The sequence below is a fragment of the Amblyomma americanum genome, chromosome 6 (assembly GCF_052857255.1).
Source record: "Amblyomma americanum isolate KBUSLIRL-KWMA chromosome 6, ASM5285725v1, whole genome shotgun sequence".
In the NCBI taxonomy this organism is placed as follows: Eukaryota; Metazoa; Arthropoda; class Arachnida; order Ixodida; family Ixodidae; genus Amblyomma; species Amblyomma americanum.
The window spans coordinates 199,610,226-199,622,707 of record NC_135502.1 but is presented as its reverse complement, the minus strand read 5'-3'; positions in this window follow the sequence as shown (position 1 = coordinate 199,622,707).

The window sequence follows — 12,482 nt, the reverse complement described above, 5'->3', positions numbered from 1 at the left end:
TCGGCCTGGTACTCAACGGTTACCTTTTCACCATCCTGAGTGACAACCATACCAGCAAAACAATGTTTGTTGCATTTCACACTGCCCACTGCCTTTGGCTGCCGTTTACCTTGTCCAGACTGCACAGCTACTCCGGTACGATGGCACTCTAGGTACCTCTTTGTCGCTCCAGAGGACAAACGCGTCACCCCTCTCTTTGCGATGAAGTGCGCCTGCTCCTTCCTTTCAGTGTTTTCCTTCTAGGCTTGAAATTCTGCAAAAAGAAAAAAAATTATATATTTATGCAGAGACCACACGATGAGTGCATTTGATCTCCTATGTTCACAACCATTTACATGACATTCTAAAAGCCTTAAGGCAGCCAGCTGTAGGCTTTGACCAAAAAGCGGAAGTTAATCACTCTCTACACAACACAGCTACTAAATGACTGCTCAGACTACTTTGAAGACAGCACATCGCCACGATGGCTCGATAGTTATGGCGCTTCGCTGCTGACCCGAAGGACGCGGGTTCAATCCCAGCCGCGGCGGTCGCATTTCGTTGGCAAAATTCTAGAGGCCAGTCTACTGTGTCTGACGTCAGTGCACGTCAAAGGACCCCAGAGTGTCCCTCATAGTCCGAGTCACTTTGAGATGGTAAACCTCCATGAACGTAAAACCCAAAACACTACCAACACTTACACTTCACTACTGTCGTCAGCCTAAGCTTTAAAAACGGTTCAGTGTACTTTTTTAAAGCAGGCGTCATGCATTTTACAAATCCAGCAACCTGTAAATAGTCTACGAAAGATCAACACTAATCCTGAAAGGGCACATTATTACGGTATACCACCTACCGCTGTGTAAAAATCTTGAAGATTACCATGCCCAGTCTTCAATGTGTTTACACTGCATGCATTTATTTCAATTTCACTTGTCTTTCATTTCATGCACCAGAAAGACCACTTCCGATATAAGGTGAACAGTGGGGCTAGTTGATGCATGATATACTGGTGACAACAGCATCTAGAGGATGGAGGATAAGGGACACAGTACGCGCTCTGCACAACACAGCACGAGGGCTTCAGACAAACCTCCTTGCCTGTACACAAGCTAACATATTCCTTCATGCGTGCATACACAAACAAAAACTAAGAACATGTGATTATTTCTCACCTGCAATGGAAGAGAACTGAACCGTGCTGCGTCTCGCCACAAAGCCATGCTCCTGCTCGTGGTGCTGCAACCGTTCACGACGGTGGAGAAAAGCATTACAACAGAGGTCACATGCGAAAGTTTTCTCACGAGCTGATGAGCTCGCAGCTTCGGGGTGCTTATTTCGCACATGCCTACTTTGGGATTTCAGAAAAGCAAATTCAGCTTTGCACACAGGGCACAGATACTTATCTCGCGCTGGTGACTCAGCAGGTGGTGAATTTGGTCCTTCCATTCCAATGAGGCCACGAGGCGGCAGGCACAATGTTCACAGCACTTAAAAAAAAACTTTAAACAAAGGACGCGCAACTGCACTGACAACAAAACGTAAAACAAAGGGCGCGCAACTGCACTGAAAACAAAGCGTAAAACAAAAGACGCGCTACAGCGCGAACTCGCGAGTGGACAAGAGCACTGAAAACAAGACAAGACAACAAAGTACGCGCAACTGCGCAAACTGGCGAGTATAGAACGAGAGAATGTGACACAAACGCAATTAGCGTAACAACTATCAAAGAATCCCGGTGCACCTCAAGCGCAATTAACGGCCATGTCCTAGCCCATTGTCCTAACCTAGGCGAGGTAAAATAACCTGACCGCGTAACGGCAGTCGGCGTGTCTCTGCGGTCCGACAGATTCAAATCTGTGCCTGCGAAATGAAACTAGTCACGTGATTTGGCACAACTAATAATAATGTATCAACAAATTCAATTCACATAGAAACAGAACATAAAAAATGTGTTTATAAAATTCATAAGCTTTATACTGCAATCATATTCAAAATTTTTATTTAAATGAGAAACAAAAACAAACAAACGTTGCTAGGGACAGAGAATTCTAGGGAGGAACCAGAGCTAGGGACTGCTGGGGACGGACTGAAGTAAACACAAAGAAAAAGGCTGGTTCCGGGCTCTGTCAAGACGCTTCGTTCGGGAGCTCAAGCGTTCCATTCCATTCCATTCCAAAAACTTTTATTTCCATCAGAAATGGAGACCCCCTACTCCCTACCCCTGGCGCGCAGGCCTAGGGGCAGGGGCCGGGGCCTCCGCTACTAGATGCAGGCAAAGAGTTGCTGTCTCTTCGCGGCCTCTACCGCCAGATGGATGGCTTTCCTCTGCATGGCGGGGTCCGCGCTTTGCAGAAGGGTCTCCCAGGCTTCTCTACTATTTATTCCTTCATTGACCCCTGGGGAGTGTGTGCATTGCCAGATTATGTGGTCGAGGGTCCCCCCCTCCCCGCATTCCTTACATTTATCATCTATGTCGTCGTCTTTCAGGACGTGTGATTTTTTAATTGGTTTTTAGGGGAAAGGAAATGGCGCAGTATCTGTCTCATATATCGTTGGACACCTGATCCGCGCCGTAAGGGAAGGGTAAAGGAGGGAGTGAAAGAAGAAAGGAAGAGAGAGGTGCCGTAGTGGAGGGCTCCGGAATAATTTCGACCACCTGGGGATCTTTAACGTGCACTGACATCGCACAGCACTCGGGCGCCTTAGCGTTTTTCCTCCATAAAAGCGCAGCCGCCGCGGTCGGGTTCGAACCCGGGAACTCCGGATCAGTAGTCGAGCGCCCTAACCACTGATCCACCGCGGCGGGAAGTATGTGTGATGCCCATACCGGATTTATGTAATTTCCTGCTTGTAATCTGCGCCAAGTTGTTGCCTCTCTGTTTCCGAGCTCTTTGTCCGGTGGAGGGACAGTTCTTCGCTGTAATCTGTAGTTTTCTATTATCTCCGTGTATGTCTGTAGTCTCTCGTCAAGCTCCTTGCAATCGGGCGGCTCTGCTCTTGCCCGGAGGTAGAGATCTCGGGCTAAGAGGTGCGCCGCCTCGTTGCCTGGAACTGACGTGTGAGCTGGTGCCCATATGAGGCTAATTTTCCTATCAATTTTCCTTCCATCTAGTATTCGCACCGCTTCTGGTGCTACTCTGCCCCTTCCGTAATTGTAGATGGCTGTTTTGCTGTCGCTTATTATGTAACTTGCCTTGGTGCCTACGCAAGCAAGCGCTATTGCTACTTCTTCCGCTACCTCTGGATTGCGGCTGCGTATTGTTGCTCAAGCGTTATTTCAACCCATGACGTCGCATCCGGTTTGAAGAAAATACGTCACGTCCGGCAATTTTTTGCTGTTTGAGCCATGTTTGAGCCGAGCCGAGCATTGCTTTCAGTAGCACTATGGCCGGTCGATGGCAGGAGCGCGCGATCGTGTTGCACGTGAGTAATTTGTTCTTGCTATCTTTTGGCATGCCCATACTGAGTGATTGCCCGTTATCTGACACTCGGCATTCCGTTGTCAACTTCCTTGCGCCCGAATATTTTGTGTTAGCAGATAACCCAGGACTAGCGCTGAGCCCGCTTGCCCGGCAGTGGACCCAAAGGCCCGGAGGGAAAGACTCATCTGTTTTTTCGTAAGTTCTGCTCAAAAGCTCCGTGCAGTTCAACAGAAAAGAGCTTGCGCTGAGCGTGTTTTATATCTTGTGTCAACCCAGCCCAACGTAGCTCATGGTCATGTAAAACACGCATAATTAGAAGCTTTTGCGTGCTCCCGAAAAAAGGCGGGAAACTTGACAACAGTCCAGTTGAACTAACCGTTTGTGCGATGAGTTTTGTACGCGGTCCGATTTTTTGTGGCTCCGCGGCTGGGAAAGTCTGTAGAGTGTTGGCTTAATGCTGCACTTTACAACTGTGTGCTGCTGTTACAATTCGCTTTCTAAAACAGGTGCAAAAATTGCGGCCAGATAAACGATTACGCTTTGGTGTCTGCACCGCGAAACATGTTCTTTTAAATTCATATTTATTTCAGAAACAGGACTTTAAAAACTGACTGGCAGTTTTGTGGTATGCACGGACCTTCCCGATTCCTGCTTCGAGTCCGGCGTTGGGTTGCTGGCGCAGAGGCTGAACAAATGGGACGTTAAAATGCTGAGGCAGCAAAGGCTCTAAGGCGTCACAAAGTGAGCCCTCAACCTTCTGTGAGAATTTTAAAATGAGTGCTGTGCCACTTGCGCCGAGCATCGGTTTTACGTGGGAAAGGTGCTTGGACCCAGGTAGCCAACTAGAATAGAGCGCATGAGGCAACTGGAGAAGCAAGCTTAATTTTAAGGCCTCTAAGCTTGAGACCATTTTACAGCTGATGGTGTAAAGAGCCCTTAAAGAAATGAACATTGTGGGCAATGTGCTTGATGTCCTTTGACTGTTTGGAAGCTTGTGAGGTGCATAAAGTTCACAAGGCACTGTTGCAGTGTGTGACAGGTAATTGGGGTGATATTAGAAGAAGGCATAGTGCAGCACAATGCGACAGGGAAAAGGAGCACACAGGATAAGTGCTCGTCCTGTATGCTCCTTTTCTCTGGCCCATTGTGCTGCGCTATGTCCTCTAATATGCTATACAAACAAGCCCAAACTACCACTTTGTTAAGATTGTGGTCATGATAGGTTTCTTTGATTTGGGTGCACTCTCTGCACTAGTTCTGTGAAGTTCCACGGTGGTGCCGGCACCGTGCAACGCCAGCTCAGCCAGTTCAAATGCAGCTTGGCACTGGCCACTTCCAAAACGAATGGTCGAGTGCAGGCCCAGTTGTCCAATAGCCTTGCTGTCGTCACGAAATTGCAACCAACTGCATGCCGCCGACACCAACAACCACCAAAATCCTGAAACACTTGGAAGAATTTTCAAGCAGCAAATCGCAATGAAGTTTTACCATCAACCTGCTCTAGGAAATAGTCGTTTCACAGAAAGGAAAAAAATCGTTGCATGTATACACACAGGCGACTTACGAATTAGCGCTGAAATGCTGCCCATGCGACTCGACTTGACCGCTTAGGTTTTCATTATGACTCCTCAAAGAGTCACTCATCTCCTCTATGTGTAGGTCAAAGAAACAGAGAAGGTATGGCACGAGTTATTTAATGAAATGGTGAGTTATTTGCTGAAAGGTTATGGCTTATGTGGTTTTGTCCCAAATCGACTCAGGCTATGAGGGACGCCGTAGTGAAGGGCTCCGGAAATTCTGAACACCTGGTGTTCTTTAAGGGAGCATAAACACCTAACTTTTGGGTGCATGGTTTCTTCTTTTCAATGTAATGACGCCACTGCGGTGGCTCAGTGGTTATGGGGCTTGGCTGCTGACCCGAAAGACGTGGGTTCGATCCCGGCTGCAGGGGTCGAATTTTGATGGAGGCGAAATTCTAGAGGCCCATGTACTGTTTGATGTCAGCGCACGTTAAAGAACCCCAGGTGGTCGAAATTTCCAGAGCCCTTTACTACAGTGTCCCTCATAGCCTGAGTCGCTTTGGGACATTAACCCCCCATAAACCAAACCAATCTTTTTTTGTAATGAAGTGTAAGGAATTATTATACACGGATTTCCACGTGGTATGCTCATATGGCTGCTAAATAATTTATAACTGAATTTCTTTCTTGTGCTGTTTCAGTTTCACTAGCTGAACGATGACTCTAGCCTCAAAGAGAGGTTGTAGGTCATGTGAGGCGTGAAAAACTGCAATATAATCGCTGCTTCCACATTAGTTGTCATTCCGGCTCTTGAGGAAGGCTGGCTTCAGCAGTGCAGTAAATCATAACGATGAAGCTGCGATTATATGGGCGTTTTTCCATGGCTCACGTGACACAAAAGCACTCTTTGACGTCACAGCAATTGTTCGTCTGTTCAAACTGAAACAGCGCGACAGAAAAAATTCAATTATAAATTATTTAGCGGCCATGGGCAAATATCACACGGTGATTCATGGGTAGTAGTATTTTCTGCATCGTTGTAGAGAAGAAAACATTCCACCAAAATTACGTGTCTTTATTCCTTTAGCACGCAGAAAACCAAATGGAAAATGCTCTTGGCCATTCCCTCCAATGCAAATGCTGTGTGGTGTATAATGTTACGTGGTTGCCGTCCAAAGAGTGAGGCGCGATGAACGATGGCAGATATAATTTAATGGCCGTTGGCCTAGCGCGAGTGCTCTGTAACGCACCACAGCCAGCTTCGTGGTCTTTGTCACAATATTCCTTTTTCTCATGGACATTGTCACATGTAGGAAGCTGGGTGGTGTGTCATTGTTTGCATAAGAACTTAAGGACACTGAGACGTTCCCTAGGCAGCTGCTGACCATTTGAATTCCATTACTAATTACTTTCCTAAATATCACAAGTAATTAAATTATATTAAAAATTACTGGTCTCAAAAAGTAATGATATTACATTACAATTACCTGCCTTAAGTAATGAAAATTACTTATTTTCGACGCTAAAATGTTGCGCATTGGTCATAGTTTGTGCAAAATTTCTTGAGTTTTTTGTTTGCACCGCCACTGAGCTTGAAAATAGGCGTCAAAATTTTGCCCCTCTTTATTCATTTTGAACAGCCGCTTTGCTGATGTAGATGAGGTCTTTGTCATGTCACTCTTCAATCAGAAGTACATCGTTCAATGTGTAATATGGTCCCACCATCCTGATTTTGAAGAATTTATCATCCGCGTAAACAGCGGGAGTGCATTGACCGCTTATCCACGCATCATCCCAGAAGTGCACAGTTGCGCGAGAAGCTGCCAATTATGCTGTTCAATTGATTTGTTCTGGAGGCAAGTTGGTGGAAATGCATTGCATTTCACTGAGACGCTGTTGCCTATGTTGCCCTTGAGTTAGAAATAGGGCCTCAAATGAAGCCACAAAAACCCGACAACTCACGACCAACTTTCTTAGACGTGTCAGTTGAGACTTCTTGTCAGTGCTGCGACGTCAAAGCACTTGCTCAAGCGCTCGCAGTGCGTTTTTGTGTGAGATCGTGTGCAGTGCAGGAAGATGCGTAGCATTCCTGTGACTGATATGCAGACTCTTCGCCAAAGCAGTGCTGACGCCTATGCGCACGTCACCTCTCGTCCACGTGCGCCGCGTCCCTGGAGTGCTGGCCATTACTGGTTGTGCACTTTTAAGGGGAACGCCTTGTATGGCACATTGACATTGATACCCGGCGTCATTGTCGATGTCCAGGAAACGTGGTCCACAACCCCCAATGACGTCATCAGCAGAGGGAAAAATTTCTTCCGAAGGTGCAAAGAATTGAACCAATTGAGGGCCTTCAGATTGAGAGGCGATCGCGCGACCCATGGGCCACAACACTGCGTTGCTTCTTGGTGAATAATGATTCATTTAATGTATGTGTTACCTTATGACTGTATGCTAATGAGTAGGTGTGTCATTAGAAAGGAAGGAAACAATATAAATTAAAAATGAATGTTTTTTGCCTTCAAAGCATCGAAGTAGTCTCAAGTGCCCTCCATAATTTATTCTTGCTTTGGGAGTCGCCGCGGTGGCTCATTGGTTATATGGTGCCCGACTGCTGACCCGAAAGTCTGGTTTGATCCCGGCAGCAGCAGTCTCATTTCGGTGGAGAAGAAATGCTATAGGCCCGCGCACTGTGCAATGTCAGTGCACGTTAAAGAACTCCACGTGGCCAAAATTCCCGGAGCCCTTCACTATGGCGTCCCTCATAGCCTTAGTCGCTTGCTTTGGGATGTTAAACCCCCATAAACTGCATCTTTGCTTTGTATAGTCACCGACAAACGTAGCAAGAAGCGGGAAACACAGCCGTATACTGGGGCGAGGCTTGCCGAACCGCCGTGTTCATTCGAGACAAAAGAAGACGATCGGCCACGCGCTGGGAGACGGGTTCGGCCACCGTGTGGCGCCGGCAGAATGTCAGCAGTGTGGCAATATGCTCATCTCCACAAACGCGAGGCCAAAGCATGGCAGATACGAGAAGCATGGACTCGGTATGCAGCAAACGTAATATCTCTAGTAATAAACTACTTTTCCGTGAAATTACTGCTTGAAAGTAGTTCATTAAATTACTAAATTACCAGGTCACAAAAGTAATGAAATACATTAGAAATTACCGAGAAAAGTAATTTTATTACAGTAATTTAATTGCTGGCTAGTCTGCCACACACTGATTTCAAGGTGATTGCACACTGCTTTTCAGTGAATGCAAAATCCTGACATGATTGCTTCTGCAAATGGTACAAGACAAGGCCTTTTGCATTTTTAAGGCTAAGGCCCCCTTTTCCCCTTTTATATTATTTATGGATGTTATGAATGCAATGTTTTAGCAACAAGCTTGAATTAGCACCTACGAAAAAAATTTTTGCTGGTCTGCACGTGATTGTCTTTATGTCCAGGTTTTGCGCCATTTCCTAGTCCCTGGCATTTATTGGCACTTTCACTTCATTAACACTTTTGTGAATGTGATGGCACAAATTTTGAAAAGTTCCTTTTCTAGCACTTGCAAGTTGTTTTCATATTTTTTTTCCCATGGGGCTGAAGTTTCATGGCACGTCCAGTCTGTCAACTACTTACCGTTTTGAGATACTTTGTCCCATTACACTTCTGCATTGTGGAAGAGCCGCAGCTGCTCTTAAGATGCTTTGTGTCCTTGTCTTTGTGCAGGGCAGCAGCGGCGTCTTTTTTGCAGTGCTCAGGTGCATGTGGGCAAAGGATCCAAAAAATGATGACTAGCTTGGCTGGCATTTTCTCTTGGTCTCTGAATGCATCATATGGTCAGACGCTGTGGTGGCAGAGTGGTTACGACGCTCGGCTGCTAGACCAAAAGACGTGGGTTCGATCCTGGCTGCGGCAGTTTAATTTCGATGGAGGCAAAATTCTAGAGGCCCGTGTACTGTGCGATGTCAGTGCATGTTAAAGAACCCCAGGTGGTCGAAATTTCCGGAGCCCTTCACTATGGCGTGTCTCATAGCCTGAGTCGCTTTGGGACGTTAAACCCCCATAAACCAAACCAAGCATCATATGGTCAGAATTTCGCAAAATTATAGACATGTATACTGGGGAATCGTTTCAAAAAATTATCTAGGATTTGTACTGTGAATAAAAATAGCACAACACGCATAATTTTTGGTTTTGTGATACTGCAGATTACATGAACCAAGAACAGAACAGCAAGGTTCTACTGTATTTCTTTGAAGGGCTGTGATGGTTTTAAAGGGCGTCTAGTAACCTAAAATTGTCAGAGGAATTTCGTTTACCTTGAAAAATCGGGGAATTGTGAGGGATACCAACAAGAAAGCGGCCAAGTCTGGGAAAAGGACGGACTGAAATTAACACAGGGGTCTGCCGCGACTTTTAACGATACTGTGAGTGTCCAGCGCACGGTCCGTTCTCATTGGCATGACATATTTTTGTTTCTAACGTGTATAAGGCATAGCAGCTTGTCTGTTTTAGCTGTCTGCTTCTTGTCGTCCATGAAGTGAGCATTGTATATACTGGTTGGTTCTGTACCGGTTGCCACACTGCTCAATAAATTTTTGCTGGTGCATATGAATAGACGCAGCTACGTTCAAAAGTATTTTCTGCGGAATAAGCCGTAATCGTAGTAATGTGCTGAATTCATGCACTTTCAATATGCTGATGCGAGGTGCCACGCCACCCTAGTGTGGCATCAAAATGGATCTGTAAATCTTGCTCTCAAGCCTCGTAAATCTTGTAGGCTATTGCAGAAACAAACAGAGGCTAGTTTCTCTGCGGTTCGAGCCGTGATGACGAGGCCATAAAAAGCTGTTACTTTTTGTGGAAATCGCTTGGTGCTTGTCCTGTGGCATTGCTGCTATCAAAAGGGATGCCAGAGTGTGCCTTCATTGGAAAGGCAGTGCTTCTCAGTGATGAGCAAACCAAACTTTGTCAGCCTCCTTGTTCGGGGGTTCCTTCTTGAAAGCCTGAAATATTCATTTGCAGTACAATGAAGCCCCTGAAAGCATGCAGTGTGTTCCGTTTAGAAATTTTCCAGAATTTTCTCAAAGTAGAGTTGTTTGTTTCTTTTGTGAAAGCACATGTAATGTCAGCACATATGGCCACCACTCTTATGAACCATTAAAAGAAAGCAAGAACTTCTGAGCATAATTTTAACAAACTTCCAAATCTAAGACTCTGGATCAACCAGGCACTTTTCATCTAGTGAGAAGGGAAACAGCTGCTTAAATTCCTGCACAGATTCCTAGTTGAAATGTGCCAGCATCTGTGGGTCCGTTACGGCCAGGGATTCCAGTGTGGTGAAGCCCATACGCAAGAGTTAAGCGGGCCATGTCCCGTCAAGAATGCTGCATCTGGGGCAGCATTCCACAGCTGGAGGTGCCACAAGGGAGTGTGGAAGAGGTCGTCTTGTTAATGCTCTCACTCTTGTTGTAGCTTAAGCTGCTGTTCATCGATTTTTTGTGTCATTAATGTTTCTCAACAATGCCACATCACGTCATATGCCTTTTCAGTGCCTGAATAGCGACAAGAAGAGCATCTCCACCGAAGCTGTGGCCTCGTGCTTGAGTGCTCGCCTCGGCTACGGGAGGTCGTGGATACGATTCCTGTGGCCTCCGGTCCACCAGCCGGTTAATCCAATGGGAACAGGCGGTCCCCCGGCCTAGTGCTCGGCTCTCCAGGGGTGCACTGCGTGGGAAGGATAGCCTGCGCCTCAAAATTCCCGTCAAATGCGGGTGCAAAAACGTCCCCACGTGGCTAAAACCCGCAGTCCAAAACTCTCGCCTTGTGCCAGTTACAAAACTTACAACGTTCACTTCTCTAGCCTCAAGAGAGATGTGCCATAAGCACTCTCCACTCACAAACCCGCTTCGAGCAAAGTGCAGCGGTATTTGCTTGCTACCGTTGTGGCTGGCTCACGCACATCGGCAGGTGTGCATGATGGGTTAAAAAAAGAAGATGGGCTTCTACCGCACGAGGTGGATTTAGGGTTGCTTGACGGCAGAGCTTATCTCTGATCCGTCAAGGCTACGGTTTGGTCGAAGACCCTTCTCCCAAGCATCTCACCCTAGATGAGCCGAGCACCATGACGGGGAAATATTAAAACCGGTGGGCACCCGGCGGCACTGGGAATCGAACACAGCACCTCCCGAATGTGAGGCGTATGCTCTACCACAAGGTCGCGCTTCGGTGCTATGATCTTCGCCAAAAGGCCGAGAAATGAAAAGCCGAAAGATTGTTGTTCGGCAGCTTACAAAGTCAAGCTGTCATGTTTTTTCCTGAACACAGTTATGGCTCAGGCTAATTGTACCATTCTACATGATTTTCCCTCATTCATTGAGACGCTCAGTAAGCTTTAGGATGCGATAAATTATGAAGAGGAATGAAATATTTGTGTGAAATGTTTCTTTTCATCACTGCATTTTGTGGAAACATTTGTATTGTAATTTCAAATGTTTTATAATTTGAACCACTTGAAAGTAAAGCATATCGCAGTACTGGCCGGCATTTCGAAAGGCCCTGATGTGCACAGCATGTGTACGAGAGCAGACGATGCAGCGGTCCCTGTGTCACTACTTTTGGAGCCCACATGACCAGGGTTGCTGCTCTTCCTCGGGAGTGACGTCATTATGCACCCTGACACTCAGAAACCGAAATCGCTCAGTATAAATAATGCGGTAATATTTAATGTTCATATTTAAATTGCGGAGCACGTATCACGCACCGGGTGGGAGTATGCAATGTTTGAAACTAAGAACTCTCCAACCAAAAATTTGATGTCTCCGCCCCTTTAAGGTTTTGTGTTTAGCATACGGAGCTTGTGACCTCCTGTGTGTCAGCGTCAGAAGCCTTTCAGAAACCCTTTCGTTGTTTGTCTTGACTGTTTTTATTCATTCTTGGTCTCTGCCTTGTACACACTTCTTTTTGTGCGTGGTTTCTCTGGCACATCTTGAACAATGTTCCTTTTATTCTTTTTTTTAAGGATCTTTCTAATGCCCATGTTCAAAGCCACTACAGTAGTGCGTGGGCTGCTGCTGTAGCCTGTTGGGAGATGTCCTTATCTTTTTTCCTTCATATGCATTCCATTTTTTATGTATTTGTTTGTGGGTTTCTCTTAGTGGTTTATTAGTTGCATTTTATTGTTCTGAGCTTGCATACTTTTTCTCTTTTCATGGCATCCAACCCTGTGTATGACTGACACTAGCGGAGGGACTGCAGCAGCCTACCTTGCATGGCGCGGCATTTTCTGGTCCAAGGCACCTATTCCTCGTTCCAGGCTACTGGCTCAAGATTGTGCCCACAAGTCTGCACCCTGGCCTACAGGCAGAGTCGCATTAGGCCCACATCGGCCAGGACTTCCTTGCCAAATAAAGTGTTCCTACCGACACGCCTTGTCAGTAATTGATGAAGCGTATGAATAAATGAGTAACAACTTCGTTGGCTCTATAGAAAAACCGTGTTACAAAGCAGTTTTTTTTAAGGCCATACCCAGCCACCACATTGTTTCCTCTGAGCAACCTACTCA